Below are 16,784 nucleotides of genomic sequence, written 5' to 3'. Positions count from 1 at the left end.
TCGCACTGGCGCCGTTCTAACATCCTCTGAGCCGGCGGGACCTCGGCGATGAAGGGTCCGGGGATGGCCTGTAGGAGGGGAGGGGGGTCCGACCCCGGAGGGGGGGGGGGGGCTCCGTAGTGGCCTGGCCCGCGATCGGGGCCCACTAATTGGCGGGTCGGCCTCTCTGTTGGGGGGGGGTCTCCTTTCCTCCACGCCGGCTCCTGTAGCTCTGCATGATTTGGCGTCCTGGCCGGCGCGGAGAAGAAGGCCACTGCGCATGTGCTAGTTGGTGCAGGGCCAACTGTGCATGCGCGGACCCTGCGGTGCCAAGTTCACACATGGGCCGCTCCAGTGCTGTGCTACCTCACTGTGGCCCGGAGAATCTGGTCTCGGAACGGGGGCCAACGCCGGAGTAAAACACTCCCATTTGTACATGGGCGTTGGCACTTAGCTGCCCAATGGGAGAATCCCGCCCTATCTCTCTCTGCTGCTCGTTCAAGAGAAAAAACTGCTATATTGTTCTGAAAGCAGTTAGTGCCTGGCACATCCTTTGTTGTAAACCTGAAATGATGCTGAGTCTGCAGAGAAAATGGACAACCTTTCCAGAGAAAACCATCTTAAGCCTAAAACAAAGATGCACCAAAGTGAAAGCCTGAACCTCAGAAAGACATTAACTGAAAGTCATTCCAGTGCATCACACATCCTTATCCTTTTATTTTTATGAATATTTTCTTTCTCCTTCCACCACACTTGCCTCTCTGTGTTGTCTGTTTTTGTGTCTGTAGAGAGAGTGGGGGTAGTTAGAAAGGTGGGGGGGGGGGTGGATTTGGGAATGGGATATTAGACAGCCAGTTACATTTCTGACCGATTAATGATAACACTGTACATAATAAAAGGTTATTTGTGTTTTAAGGTTACAAATTTGGTGACTAGACTTTATTGGGCTCAGCGAAGAACCTCGGGTATTTTAAATAAAATCTAATTTCACCTGTGCTTTGACGCTGGGTCAAGTGGGGCTAAAACAGGTCCTGAAAGACATGCTGTTAGGTAATTTGGACATTCTGAATTTTTCCACGTGTACCCGAACAGGCCCCGGAATGTGATGACTCGGGGCTTTTCACAGTAACTTCATTGCTGTGTTAATGTAAGCCTACTTGTGGCAATAAAGATTATTATTAATTAAATTAACCGTGCACTAGCTCAGGGTGTCATAACAGTAATGACCCCCAAACTGTAGCCACACTGTAGGAAAGGGTATAAATCAACAAATAATAGGGACATATAATCCAGCAAGAATTATAGGTGACTTTCAACCTCATGTTTATTGGGTTATTCAAGTTGGAACGGGTAGCTACGACAACAAATTTGTAGAGTGAATTAGGGATAGTATGTCTTGGAGTCAATCAGGGAATTGGCTGTCATGGATCTGGTAATGGGTAATCAGGCATGTTTAATAAATGACCTCAGAGTAAATATCCCTCAGAAAGTAGTGATCATAACGTGATGGAATTTAATATCTGTTTGAGAGTCAGAAAATTGGGTCAGAAGCAACTGTGTTAAACTTAAATGAAGGGAATTGCAATGAAATGAGGATAGAGTTAGTTGAAGTGGACTGGATGTATAGATTAGCAGGAAAGACAGTAAACTGACAGTGGAAAACATTGAAGCATGTTATTCATATTATATCCCAAGAAGGAGGAAAAATCTTAAGAGAGGGATAAACCAACCGTGCCCAACCAAGTCAGTTGAATGAAAAAGCATATAAGGAGGCAAAAGTCAGTGAGAGCCCAGAAGACTGGAATAAACTCAGAAGCCAGCAAAGGAGGACTAAAAAGATAATAAAAATAGAGAAAATAAACTATGAGGGCATACCTGCAAAAAATATAAAAACTAATAATAAGATCTTCTTTAAATGTATAAAAAGGAAGAGAGAGATCTAAGTAAACATAGATTCGTTAGAAAATGAATCTGGGGAGATAGTTATGGGGAACAAGGAAATGGCAGAGGAGTTGAACAGATATTTTGCATCAATTTTTACGGTGGAAGCTCCTTCGCACATACCACTGACACTAATGAATAGGGGGGAGGGGGTGATTAAATACCATCACCATCACAAAGAATGAATTTTAGACAAACTAATGGGGCTAAAGGCAGAGAAGTCCCCTGGCTCTGATGGCTTGTATTCAAGGATCCTAAAAGAAGTAGCTATAGAGATAATGGCTGCATTGGTTGTAATTTTCCAAAAATCCTTGGTTCCTGGTGGTCTTGGAGGATTGGAAAACTGTCAATGAGAAAGGGAGGGAGACAAAAAGGGGCTAAATATAGGCTGATTAGTCTAATATCTATTGTTGGAAAAATTATTAAGGAAGTAATGGCAGCACATTTGGAAAATCATAATTTAATCAAGCAGAGTCAGCATGACTTCATTAAAGGGAAATCATGAATTACTTATTTATTAGAGTTTTTCCAGGAAGTGGATAGAGGGGAACCAGTAGATGTGGTGTATTTGAACTTCCAGAAGACGTTCAACAAGGTACCTCACACAAAGTTGAGTCATAAATAAGAGCCCATGGTGTTGGAGGTAGTATATTGGCATGGATAGAGAATTGTCTAATGAGCAGGTGACAGTGGGAATAAGGGATTCTTTTACAGGTTGGCGACCTGTAACCAGTGGGGTTCCACAGGGATCAGTGCTGGGGCCACAACTGTTTGCAAAATATATAAGTAACTTGGAGGAAGGAAGCAAATGTACCGCAGTCAACTTTTAGACGACTCAAAAATATGTGGAAAGGCAAGTTGCGAGATGGATACAAACAGCTTGCAAAGAGATATTTATCGGTTAAGTAAGTGGGCAAAATGTTGGCAAATGGAGAATATGGAAGGGAAAATAAGAAAGCATAGTATTATATAAATGGAGAAAAATGGCAACAAGCTGCAACACAAAGGGACTGCGGTACTTGTGGACCAAAGACAGAAAGCTAGCACACGGTGCAGCAGGTAATCATGAAGGCTAATGGAATGTCAGCCCTTATTTCAAGGAGGTTGGAGTATAATAGTCGGGAAGTCTTGCTGCAACTGTACAAGTTACCGGTGAGACTACGGGTGTGATTTAACCAAAATGTTTCACCGTGTGTTAGCGAGCGGGAACTGATACAAGCTTCCTGATGCTCGGCCAGGGGAGGCCATCACCACTATAAAATGTTAATGAGTCCACTTAATAAGGCCAACGAACGTCACACCGTAAATGATGGTCTCGCCGGCTGATTGGTTGGGATCACGAATGCCGGTCTTGCTAACAAGGGAGCGCAGCCCTTAAACCGACTCTGCACGGTCAACCCCACTCAGATCGCAGCCATGCCACCAAGAAGACCAACCCCACAATTTGGTGATGCCGACCTGGACAGATTACTGTGTGCGGCAGAGGCCAAACAGGATGCCCTGTTCCCCCGAGGGTCTTGGAGGGTCAGTCACAGGGCAGCCAGTGCTGCCAGGGCAGCCAGTGCTGCCAGGGAGGAAGTGGCAGTATCCATCAGCTCAAGAAGTGTAACCAGGAGGACCAGCACCCAATCCGCAAAAAGATCAACGACCTCCACCAGGCCACATGGGTGAGTTGGCACCTGACTTCCGACTGCCCCCTACCACCCCTCCCCCACCATGAGTATGCACCTGGTACCACCCCTGCCCCCGCCCAGCACAGTTCTGTGCCGTGGCCCACCTATATCCAGCAGTGCCGCCCACCCGGCCCCACCCCCCCAAGCTCGAGATTCCCACCTCCCCCCTTTTGGGCCAGTTCCCCAAACCCCAGCCGAACCCCTTCCAAACCCTAAGTCCCCCCGAAGCTCCCCAATCCCTATCCCTGAGCACCCCCGAGCTCTTAGCCCCATGATGAACGACGCATGCAGCTAACGATGCCCCCTGTGTCCCCGCAGGAGAAGTTGCCCCACAACAGGCGGGAGAGGGCCCAGATGGGCGGCGGGGTCCTCACCCCTTACGAGGTACAGCCCTGGAGGTTATGGGGGTGGCCGAGGACAGAACAGTAACCAACATAGATGTTGGCATATGGTGCAGATGTGCGGATCCAATGGCCCCCACCCAGATGACCTGTCACACGTGAGTTGCTCATGCCATACAGAATGACCCATCTCTCCCACTGACCACATGTCCGTTCTCCCGCAGGATCACCAGCCGGCGGCTCCAGCCCATCCGAAATGGTTCCCCCGCCTCCCATGAGAACATCTCGCATCGACAGTCACCTTGAATGATTTTGTGTAATTCGGGGTGGCCAGCACAGGAGCAATGGTTAACACAGCCTTCAGGCCGCCAAATGCCTGTTGACATTCCGCCGTCCACTGAACTTTGCTACGCTTCTTCAGCAAGTCCGTCAGTGGAGCAACCACGCTGCAAAAATCCGGCACAAATTTACGGTAAAAACCACTCATGCCAAGAAATTGCATTATTTCCCTTTGTGTCGAGGGTATTGGAAACTCCCCAATAACTTTTGTCTTCACATCCCATGGGGCCATTCGTCCCTGTCCGAATGTATGGCCAAGGAAAGTGACTTGGGCTTTTCCAAATTCACTTTTGGCTAGGTTTACCACCAAACCCGCCTCCTGAATTCGATCGAATAACTCCATCAGCTACTTCAAGTGTTCTTTCTATGTCTGACTAAAAATCACCAGATCATCTATGCATACCACACAATTGGTTAATCCTGAAATTACTTTGTTCGTGAACAGTTGAAATGTGGCTGGGGAATTTTTCATGCCAAATAGCATAACTTTAAATTGGTATATACCATTTGGATTCACTAAAGCTGAAATTTCCTTCGCCGTTTTGGATAAAGGTAACTGCCAAGTAGATCCAATTTGGAGATAAAAGCTCATTGCCCCACCTTCCCGGAACAGCCTCCCTGAACAGGCACCGGAATGTGGCGACTAGGGGCTTTTCACAGTAACTTCATTTGAAGCCTGCTTGTGACAATAAGCGATTTTCATTTCATTTCATTTCAATGCAGTCCAACCGTGGAATAGGATAAGAGTCTGTTCTTGTAACTACATTAACCTTTCTATAGTCCACACAATCGTTGGGTAATGTCCAGTTTCAGTACAATCACTATGGATGAACTCCATTGACTGCAACCCACTTCAATTATGCCATTGTTTAGCACACTTTCAATTTATTTTTGAACCTGTGCCAATTTTAGAGGGTTAAGTCTATATGGATGTTGTTTAATTGGAACAGCATTTCCCACATCTACATCATGTATAACCATTTTAGGACTTCCCAACATATTTCCCAAACTTGACCATCTGATATTAATAGCGCTTTCAGGTCAGTTCGTTTTTCCTTTGGCAAGCAACTCAATAATTTATCCCAATTTTTAAGAACATCCTCATTATCCAATTTAATTTGAGGAATGTCAAATTCAGAGTCATCTAGATTTAGTTCTTCACTTTGAGTTAGAATCACTAAAACCTCCTCCTTTTGCCCTCCTTCCCTTTCAAAATACCTTTTAAACATATTCACATGACATCATGACATACTTGGTGAGTTTTCCTTCTATCTGGCGTTCTTACCAAATAATTCGCCTCACTCACCAATTTCTCGTAATGAATTTAAGTAGTCCTCTTACCTCATGACCAAAAATTAATTCAAAAGGACTGAATTTGGTTGACTCATTAGGTGCATCCCTAATTGCAAACAGTACAGGTGGAATTCCTTTATCCCAATCCTCTGGATAATTTTGACAATAAGATGGGCTGGAGAGGCGCCAACCACTCCAGCATCAACCTAGCCCCCCAAAAATTGGAGAATTCCTCACTTTCAGGGACTGTTGACGCCGGAGTGGTTGGCACCGGTTTTCCCACCGGTGTGGGGACTTAGTTCGCAGAAGGGAGAATCCCGCCCATGGAGTCCCACTTTTCGTTTGAGGAAATGGTCCTACGCAATCAATTAAGACCCTTGTAAAAGGTTCCACAAATACTGGAATGGATATTAAGTGCGCTGGTTTTATCACAGCTTGAGGTTTCCCTATCACTTGACATGTGTGTCATGATCAACAAAATTTAACTGCATCTTTATGTAGTCCAGGCCAATAAAAATGTTTCTGGATTTTAGCTTGAGTTTTGCTTATTCCCAAATGACCTCCTACTGGTACCTGATGTGCTACTCACAACACCTCCTTTGTATACCCTACCGGCAATACTACTTGATGATCTTCTGCCCACTTTTCATTGGCCTGCATATGTAAGGGTCTCCATTTTCTCATTAAGACATAATTTTTAAGGTAATAACCTTCTGGTAAACACTCAGATTCCTCTTCCGTACTTGCTTTCAGACAAATCTTTTTTATTTCTATATCTTTCTGTTGTAACTCCACCAACTCTCCTGAACAAGAAATATCTGCCTCATCCTCCACCTGCTCTTGTTCTTTTATAATCATCTGATCAAGAATTGTTTCTGATAAGTCAACTTCACTCTTTGATTTCTCCCCTTGTCTTAACCTGTGACTTTTGTCATGTGAGAGTACCTTCAATACATGGATGTTTAAGCAATGTACCTTTAAGAACACAGTGATGTCAGAGAGTGGGTGGGGCTGAGCTCAGGTCAGCCATTTTGCAGTTTAGTTTTGCAGTTTGAAAAAGCAGCTTGTGTGTGTCTGTGTGTTTCCAGAGTGCTGCAGTTGCATTTTGAAAAGAGCTTGGGGAGTGTCTGCGTTTGCAGTGAGCTGGATCTCTGCCATAAAAGGCCATCTCTGGATCATTTAGGTGATTTAAACTCATAATAGTAAAACCTTTAACCTGATGTGATTCTGTTTAAAGGTGTTAAGTCTCTTGGAAGTTTAAGGAATTTTTAAAGGAATTATTTACTGTTGCAATATTTTCTGAGTTATCTTTGAAGTAAGGGGTGTTAAGAGATCCAATGTTTATTTCAGATGTTAAGTTGAGTTCATGGAATAAACATTGTTTTGTGTTTAAAAACCCACATGTCCATAATTGTAATTCCACACCTAGGGAACAAGCTGTGTGCTAGGAAAAGCAACAAATACATTAAAGGGAGAGGTTGGTTGAACTCCATGATACATTTTGGGGTTCTGAAAACGCCTCGCCCATAACAATTGGGGGCTCGAGGGGGATAAAAGTCTATCTATTGGATTGGCTTTTGTAAACTTAAAGACAGTGAAGGATTGTTGCTTTTCCGGTGTGGTATTTTAGTTTAAGTGGGGAGAGTGTTGTGAACAATGGCTCAGTTGACTGATTTTGCACTGGCTTATCAGCCACAGTAGACATCACTAACACCTGCGATCCAGTTCTATCATTACCCAAAATAAACTGTATTCCTGGACAAGATAGTTTCTCTATTACTCCTACTATCACTGCACCATTCTTCACTGGACTTTCCAACTTCACCTAATTTAATGGACCACTACTCTTCTCACCCTGAATTCCATATATTACCACCTTTACTGGCAATATAGCTCCCAAACTACAGAACTCCTCATCTCTTACCATTAAAGATTGACTAGCTCCCGTAACTCTTAAAATTGTGACTTCTTTACCTGCTCCTTTTGGTACACATGAGTAAACTTTATCCACACAAGTAAATTCTTTAAAGAGATCTAGCACCTTCAATCACCTCTTGATCAGGCTGTACATTCTTTTGCACCTCCTTCCTTTCACTTGGGCTTTCCTTTACCATTTTAACAAACCGCACTGGCTTATCCTGTTTTACCGCATTAGCCTTCCCAGTATGTTTCTTCAACCACCAACACTTTGACTTTATATGGCCTAGTTTATTACAGTAAAAACATCTGTAACTTTTCATTTCTCTTCCCCGCTCCGGGATTTATTTTTTAATCTGCGGTACACTCTCCTTCTTATCTCCCGTCAGATCCCATTTACGTTTACCACTTGAATATTTCTCCTTTCGCCAGTTTCTATCCCTCACAGGCTGAAACTGATGTTGGAAACCAATCTTTGATTTATGAACTAATTCATGAATCATCTGCCATTTCTGCTGCTAATCTCGCAGTTTTAACTCTCTGCTCTTTCACATGAGTTCTCACTACATCAGGAATTGAATTTTTAAACTCCTCCAAAATTATCATTTCTCTGAGAGCTTCATACGTCTGGTCTATTTTCAAAGTCCTTATCGACCTATCAAAATTACTCTGTTTGATCCTTTTAAACTCTATGTATGTTTAGTCAGGTTCTGTACTTCAATTTCGAAACCTTTGTCTGTAGGTTTCAGACACTAGTTCATATGCACCTAAGATGGATTTTTTCACCTCCTCATACATCCCAGATACCTCCTCTGATAATGATGCAAACATTTCACTTGCTCTACCCACCAACTTTGTTTTAAACAGTAATACCCACATGCCCTGTGGCCATTTCATTTGTTTAGCTACCTCCTCAAATGAAATGAAAAAGGCTTCTGCATCCTTCTCATCAAACCTTGGCACTGCTTGGACTTATTTAAATAGATCCACACCAAGCCTTTGATTATGATGCTCTTGCTCACTACCCTCACCATTATCCTCAGACTGTACGTTTCTCTTTACCTCCACCAATTTTAACTGACTTTCACGTTTCATGGCCAGTTTCTGAAGTTCAAAGTCTCTCTCTTTTTCTTTTTCCTTGATCTGTGCCTCACTTTTTCTCACTTTTTGTTCTGCTAGGGATGTTCGTTCTTTTTCCTTTCGTCGCTCTCCTTTTCTTTTTATCTGATCTGTACCTCCCTTTCTCTTTCTTTCTTCCTCATTTCGTATTCAAGCTGCTTTTATTGCAATTGAATTCTTGCCATTTCCAATGATTCCGACTGTGTCTCAGGCTACCTGCTCAGCTACCACCTCAATTACCTCTTCTTTTCGTATTTTTTTAGGCAATGTTAACTGCAATGTTTTTGCCAAATCTAAAAACACTTTTTTAGTCTCTGAATGTAAGTCCCTGTATGTTACATTCTCCACCCCAAAAACGTCTGAGCTTCTGAAAGAGCCATTGTCCACATCCCTATTTAAACTTGAATACAACACCTGTAAGGTAAACACAAATATGCTCACCTCTCACTGTCTTGAAGTTCACTAAGCCAACCCAATGACAAAAGATAGACTTTTACGCCACGAGCCCCCAATTTTGATCTGGGACAGGATGTAGAAACCTCCAAAGTTTCTTATGGAGTTCACCTGACCGGCATCTGTTTATTGAATGTGGCTAGGATGAGTAAAAGAGTCTGCCTTTGAGATGTTATTCAACAGAGTTCTTAGGTGCTTTTAATCCAAAAACAAGCTTTATTCTACAAATTTAATTAACATTTGTATAAACACACACAGTAAGAATTTTTATCAACTACAAATATAAAGCCCCCACATAGCACATAGCTACAGTAATCTATGTATAACCCTTAATGAATTTCCCCTTAACTGTTCCAATTTAATAATAAAATCCAAGTAAAACCAGAAATCCTTTTTCAAAGGTGTGGCCCAGCACATTCTTAATGGTCCAAGACTTGCTATTGATACTCTGTTCCCCTTTTCAAACAGCAGGTTTGAATTCCTTCCAGAAAGCAATTATCTCTTTTAAGTTACCAAGCAGTCTGAAAACAGCTTTGAAAATGAAGATAGAGAGACACTTCTTTCAAGCTGTGCAGTTCAAAACCAGTCCAAACTCAAAGCGAAAGTAAAACCCATAGAGCCATAGCCCAGCTCCATCCACACAATGACATCACTGAAACCATGTGACAAGACAAAAACATTTCTTAAAGGGACGCTCCAATGACACTGGGACAGCACATGGCCTGTGCCGTCGGGAACACGGCTCATCGGGGGAGGAACGTCATGGGTAAGCCGGCCGATAATACCAGTTTGGAGAGGGCGGAGCATGGCAGACCGGCGTCAAACAGGCGCTGGCCCCAATTCCGGCGTCGGAATCCATTCTCTGCCCAATCGCCGATCATGATTCCAGCGTCGGGCTACAGAGAATCCATCCCTTATACATACTTAATTTTTCTTCTGATGATGTACACAGTGACGTATTCATATCCTTAAAGACATGCAACAACACCCAATATTTAGAGTAGAACAACTGAGGCACTGTCTTCAGAGTCGTGTTTACAGAGTCGAGAATTTTTCAGACACTGTGGAATTTTCCCAACTCTGTGCTCTCGTCTCAAGAGGAAAAATTCGGCCCTCTGTCTCCCATTTCGTTAGATATAAGAAATCCCACAGCATTATTGAATGAGGATCGTGGAGTTACCTTGGCCAATATTCGAGCAGCAGTGCAAAGGCGGATTAACTGGCCATCCAACTCATTTCCTTCATGAAGATTGGCTACAGTGCGTGCCCATGCAACAGCAATGGGAGTCCAAAGTAAATGATTGAATGTGAAGTGTTTTGGAAGGTCTTGCAGATAGTCCTGAAAAATGTATATTTATGGTTATGTCCTGGCAAGTCTCAGCAGTGAATATATTATAGAGCAATTACAGAATGATAATGTCTCATTGACTAATGTTTCCTTGGAAAATATAAATTAACCAGATTTTCATTCTGTGTTGGTTTGAGAGGCATTTGGTGGCGTTTACATCAAGCCATGGCATTGCTTGCAAAGAAAAACATTGCATTTTTTATGCACAATATCATGACCATATAATGAAGCACAGATGTTCCCGATCTTTCCCTTCCATGCTAATTATGACATAGTCCTGAATCTCTCTAGGCCAGCCACTAGTCTCCCACTGAACCCCTGACAAAAGATTGGCGCAAACCCCAGTGAAGCAATGCAACCAAGTGAAAATGATCATTTGTGCCACTCTTACACTGGAATGACAACCAGAGACAGGGGAAAACCCTGAAGAATTTTCAGGGTCAGTGTGATTTATGTAAAGCACAGTCCCTACTGCCATTAACATTTGTTTATTTTTCTGCTCCTCTTCTAAAGGCATTGAGCCCCATTTCAATACATCAGGCAGAATTCTGTTGGTGACACTCAATCCACAGAATCAGAAGTTACAAGCCCAAAGTCCTGAGATTTGAGCGCATAATCTAAACTGATGCTGCATGGCATCTCTGTTGGAAGTCTTCTTTTTCAGATGAGTTGTAGCTCTGCATTTCATATCAGGTTAATTTGAAATACCTGCGGCACTATATGAAGCGAAGGCAAATTCTTCTAACATTCTGGTCAACCTTTATCAGTCAGCAATACCTAAAATCAGATCATGTGGTCATTTATTTCATAACTGTTAGTGAGACCTAGAGTAGCTGCCATGTTTCCTACAACTTCCTACAACAAAGGGTTGTGAATGTATAGAATTCCCTGCCCAGTGAAGCAGTTGAGGCTCCTTCATTAAATGGTTTCAAGATAAAGATAGACAGTTGTTTGAAGAATAAAGGAATAAAAGGTTAGCAATACAAGTTTTTCTTTTGCTCATATGTTCCTGCCTTTTCTTGATCCACAGAATCCCTACAGTGCGGAAGGAGGCCATTTGGCCCATCGAGTCTGCATCGACTCTCCGAACGAGCACTCTACCTGGTCCCACTCCGCTGCCCTATCCTCACGCATGATCATGGCCAATCCACCTAACCTGCGCATCTTTGGACACTATGGGGCAATTCACCATGGCCAATCCACCTAACCTGTCAGAATTACCATGGAGGGGAAAGATTGGGAGCATCTGTGCTTCATTATTTGGTCTTGACATTGATAATGCTTTTTGGTCTGTGGGAGGAAATTGGAGCATCTGAAGGAAACCTGCACAGACAAAGGGAGAATGTGAAAACTCCACAGAGGCAGTCGTCAAAGGCCGGAATTGAACCCAGATCCCCGGCGCAGTGATGCAGCAATGCTAACCACTGTGCTGCCCTTATGGTTATTCTCTTTGTGTGAACTCGGGCGGTGACTGTCAATCAATGTGCATGGTACTGGGGTGGAGCCTGATCCTGATCCTTTCCTTTCCTAATATCCACAGTGCATTTTATTACAAAGTGTGAGGTTTGTAGAATTAAAGGTAGAATCTGCAAGCGGTGGAAATTTTTTTGACTAGATTGCTGTCAAGTTGAGATGTGGGTAATATGTGCCAGCAGCTTTGTCTATTCATAAACTGCACTTTGCTATTAGTTGGCATGACATTAAGACATAACAACAGAAAACTTTGAGTAACCATGTAAAATGATGTGTGACAGAAGCTTTCCCTCTATCACATAGTGTGGAGAAGAGCAAAACACTGGCTGAGTAACAAAGGTAGCAAGAAGAATGAATAGACTGGAGAGTTATTTAATAATCTGTGGGAAATGAGAAACATATAAGGGTCTATGTTTAACAATGGGCTTTTAGGGCTGACTAGGAACCATTTTAACAGCTCACAGACCTGTGTCTGATCTGCATTCTGTCCGTTACAAAATTGTCCAGAATCTATTTTCAGGCGGCCTTTCGTGGCCACCTGAATAGAGAGCCCTGCACTCGTGTCAGACTTAAATTCCTGAGTGTGTGCCAGTTGTAGTTTGCAATTTGCGAGCATGGGTCTTAAGCAGCCAAACAGCAATATCCTTGTGTCATGGCACTAAGAGTAAGACTCAGATGGAGTAAGGCAGGAGGGCGGTTAGTGCCCGGGGGAACAGCATGCCATTTGGGAGTGTCAGCAACAAAATCGAGTCCTGTCGCTCTCTGCATCTGAGACACCACATCCAATGGTTAATGTGCTTCCCTTGCCTGACCCAAACAAAGAGGGCATCAATGATGACCTTGATGCAGATATGTGGGCAAGTGCAGATTCGATGGGCCAAATGGCCTCCTTCTGCATTGTGGGGACTCTATGAATCCATGTGGCTGACTGTGTGAGTCTGTAGTGCTCTCCTGCTGGGCCATGGAAAGAATTGGCTGCATAAATATTCAGAGCCACAGTAACCTCGCCAGCTATTAGCAGGGCATGAGGATTGGCAGACGGTTGTTCAAGATGTTGTACCATGTCATCGCTGTCGGTGACCGCTTCACTGCTTTTGCTTGGCCACCTTCTGCATTGGGTTTCAGTCATATTGGGATATGACCAATTCTGTTGGTGGCTTCTTACCTCAGGATAATAGCTGGTTGTCCCCCCCCACCACCACACCCATCCTCCTGCAATGTACAAGGCTGCCTGCACCGCCTGATCTGGTTCCTTCCTTCTGGTCTCTCATTAGTCATGCTAACTTTATCAATGGTGTGAATGTGTGAAGCTGCCATCCCCATTTTCGCATTGTTATGGTTTCCTCCGGGTTCTCCCGTTTCCACCCACAGTCCAAAGATGTGCAGGTTAGACGGATTGGCCATGCTAAAATTACCCCTTAGTATCAAAAGGTTAGGTGGGGTTACAGAGTTATGGTGTTGGGGCGGGGGAATGCTCTTTTGGAGGGCCATTGCTGCCTTGATGGGCCAAATGGCCTCCTTCCTCATTGCAAGGATTCTATGATTCTATAACACGCATTGCTCCATTTTCTGGCACTTCTCCTTCCTGCTTGCTGGGTGCCCGAGTGATGAGGGGCAAAGTATTTGCACTTCCAAAGTCACCAGCCCCTCCTTTAACTCCCTTTGGATGTCAGCCGGACATCTGCAATTTATTTTTCTGAACTTCTCAGGTACTTCTTGCAACTTTCAAACCATTCCAAATGTGTCCATGACCCTATCCAAACGGGCAACCTGCCTCTCCAAAGAATCCCGCAAACTTTAGACCTTCTCCGAGAAAAGTTCAAACCCTCCAAGTTGTGCTTCATTGCTGATGAAAATCGCATCAGATTGAGTGCAGCTGCAGTCTCTTACGTGCAATTGCCTCCATGAACTGCGCATTCCCAAGTGCAACATGTCTCCATTATCTGCCAGTCCCAGCGAAAATGGTGGATTCCAGTTCAGAGGTGAGACTTCCCACAGTCAGGCATCCAGTGCCACTTTGATTACCCCAGAGACCCACTTAGTCGTTGTGAAGATTCAGGCCTTCGTGCTATTGTCAAACTGTTTAAATTATATGGTCTAAAATTCCAACAGAAATAATGGCAAAAGGAACTTCAGTCATTTTATATGTTAATATTCTAAAGCTTCAGCTCAGGCTGAGTTTATTTTTGCAGTTTAGCGAATTTATTGTTAATTCCCAGGCAAATTCCAATTAAGTGGGCAATTCCTAAAATATCCCTTTAAAATATAGAGGAAAGGTATGCTGGAAACCTTATTTATCTTCACTTTGTTAATATTCAATAGACAACAACTTATTTAAGAGCAAATCAAAACAAAATAAAAGTGAAAAAGCTTTAAGTCCCCATTAGTATAAAACTGTGAAATGAGTATGCAGTAAAACACTCAATGAATTTGATATAATCCCAGTAGAATACCATTCCGGTCGCACTATCAGTAATGTCAATGCTTAAACAATAATATCAATAAATGGAACTTCTGCAGCCTCATATTTGAATAGATTGAAACTTTTGAAGATGCTTAAGATTTTTGTACTGACATCTAGTTCATGGTTACTATTGTTGGGCGTCATTCTCCGACCCCCCGCCGGGTCGGAGAATGGCCGTTGGCCGCCGTGAATGCCGCCCCCGCCCCCGCCGAAGTCTCCGAAGGGAGAAAAGTCGGCGGGGCGTTAATGGCGCCGCTGCCGCGGAGAATGTCACGGGTCTGCGCAAGGCAGCCGATTTTCGGCCTGCCGATATTCTCCCTTCCGGATGAGCCGAAGTCCCGTCAACGTGATGACCGTTCACGTCGACGTCAATCAAACCTCCTTTTCATCGGCGTGACCCGGTGCTCCAGGCTCACGCCGACCAGCGAGGAGGTGAGTGGCGGCCTGGGGGGTTGGCTCTGGGCAGGAAATGGCGTGGCCGCAGACTGATTGCGTGAGGAGAGGTGTGTCTCGGCTTGTGTGTGTGTGTGTGCGGCGGGGGGGGGGGGGGGGGTGGTTAGAGTAGGCTGGGCTCCGGGGGAGTGCCGGGAGGGGGTCCGTGCCGGGGTGGAGGTTGGGGGTTGGGGTCCGTGCCGGGGTGGAGGTTGGGGGTTGGGGGGGGTCCGTGCCGGGGTGGAGGTTGGGGGGGGGGTCCGTGCCGGGGTGGAGGTTGGGGGTTGGGGGGGGGGGTCTGTGCCGGGGTGGAGGTTGGGGGGGGGGGTCCGTGCCGGGGTGGAGGTTGGGGGGGGGGTCCGTGCCGGGGTGGAGGTTGGGGGTTGGGGGGGGGTCCGTGCTGGGGTGGAGGTTGGGGAGGGCGTCCGTGCCGGGGTGGAGGTTGGGGAGGGGGTCCGTGCCGGGGTGGAGGTTGGGGGTTGGGGGGGGTCCGTGCCGGGGTGGATGATGGGAGGGCAAATGAGTTGGTCCACCTGGCCAGGTGCCAGCCTCCAACAGTTGGACCCATGCGGTCCATGCCACCTGGCTGGGGGGAGGAGGGGATATGGGCAATGATGACATGTCGTTGTTCCCCTCCCCCCCACCAGGCCGTCATGTTTTCAGACCATCCAGCGATGTTGGCCGCCGTGGTGGCAGCCGCTCATGTCTATGTTGCCCTGGATGAGGAGGAGGAGGAGGAGCATGCCAGAGAGGCGGCGCATGCTGCCGCAGAGGGGCAGGCGGAAGCCGCCCAGGCTGGAGGGACACCTGACCGACAGGACGAGGAGGGGGAGGAGGACGTCGCGGCCCCACGGCAACGGAGGCACCCGAGGGCGCCCCGTGTGTACCGGCCCCGGCAGTCATACCAGGACCTCACGGACCGGGAATGCAGGAGGAGACTCCGGATGAGCCGGGAAACCGTGGCACACATCTGCCACCTGCTGGCACACCTGTCACCGCGTGGCACTGGCGGGGGACACCCTCTCCCCGTGTCCGTCAAGGTTACGGTGGCCCTGAACTTTTATGCAACGGGGTCATTCCAGGCACCGAGTGGGGACCTGTCCGGCATATCGCAGACATCGGTGCATCGGTGCATCCGGGCAGTGACAGATGCCCTTTATGCCATGGCGCACCGCTACATCTGCTTCCCCGTGGACCGGGCCAGCCAAGATGCCCGGGCCGTGGGCTTCTCTGCCGTTGCCGGGTTCCCCATGGTCCAGGGCGCGATCGATGGGATGCACGTCGCCGTGCGGCCACCTGCAGAGAACAGGGCCGTGTTCACTAATAGGAAGGGGACCTATTCAATGAACGTACAGGTGGTCTGCGACCACCGCATGATGATCCTGCACGTCTGCGCCCGTCACCCAGGCAGTGTACACGACTCATTCGTGTTGTCGCGGTCATCCATCCCCGGCATGTACGAGGGACGCCATCCCCGGCTGAGGGGCTGGTTGCTGGGCGACAGGGGCTACCCATTGCGATCGTGGCTGATGACGCCTATACGGAGGCCACGCAATGAGGCGGAGAACCGCTACAATGATGCCCATGTAGCGACAAGGGGAGTGATCGAGAGGTGCTTTGGCGTGCTGAAGATGCGTTTCAGGTGCCTGGACCTCTCTGGGGGCGCCCTCCAGTATCGGTCAGATAGGGTCGGCCGCATCATTGTGGTGTGCTGCGTCCTGCACAACATAGCCCAGCAGAGGGGCGATGTGCCGCAGGCAGAGGAGGGCGGAGTGGAGGAGCAGCAGGAAGAGGCCCAGTCCTCCCCAGATGAGGGGGATGGGGGCAATGGTCAGGGCAGACGGGGTAGACACAGGCGGGTGGCTGTCCACCGTTACCGGCTGGCCCAGCGGGCACGGGACAGACTGATAGACGCCCGCTTCACTGACTAGATGGGCGTGGGAATCGGGTAGTATGGCCACAGACCGCACACCATGACAACAGCCGACCACCCACACCCCCCACCCATCCAC

This window comes from Scyliorhinus torazame, chromosome 11 (genome assembly GCF_047496885.1).
Source record: "Scyliorhinus torazame isolate Kashiwa2021f chromosome 11, sScyTor2.1, whole genome shotgun sequence".
Classification (NCBI taxonomy): Eukaryota; Metazoa; Chordata; class Chondrichthyes; order Carcharhiniformes; family Scyliorhinidae; genus Scyliorhinus; species Scyliorhinus torazame.
The sequence above is the reverse complement of the archived record's forward strand: the minus strand, read 5'-3'. Positions refer to the sequence as shown.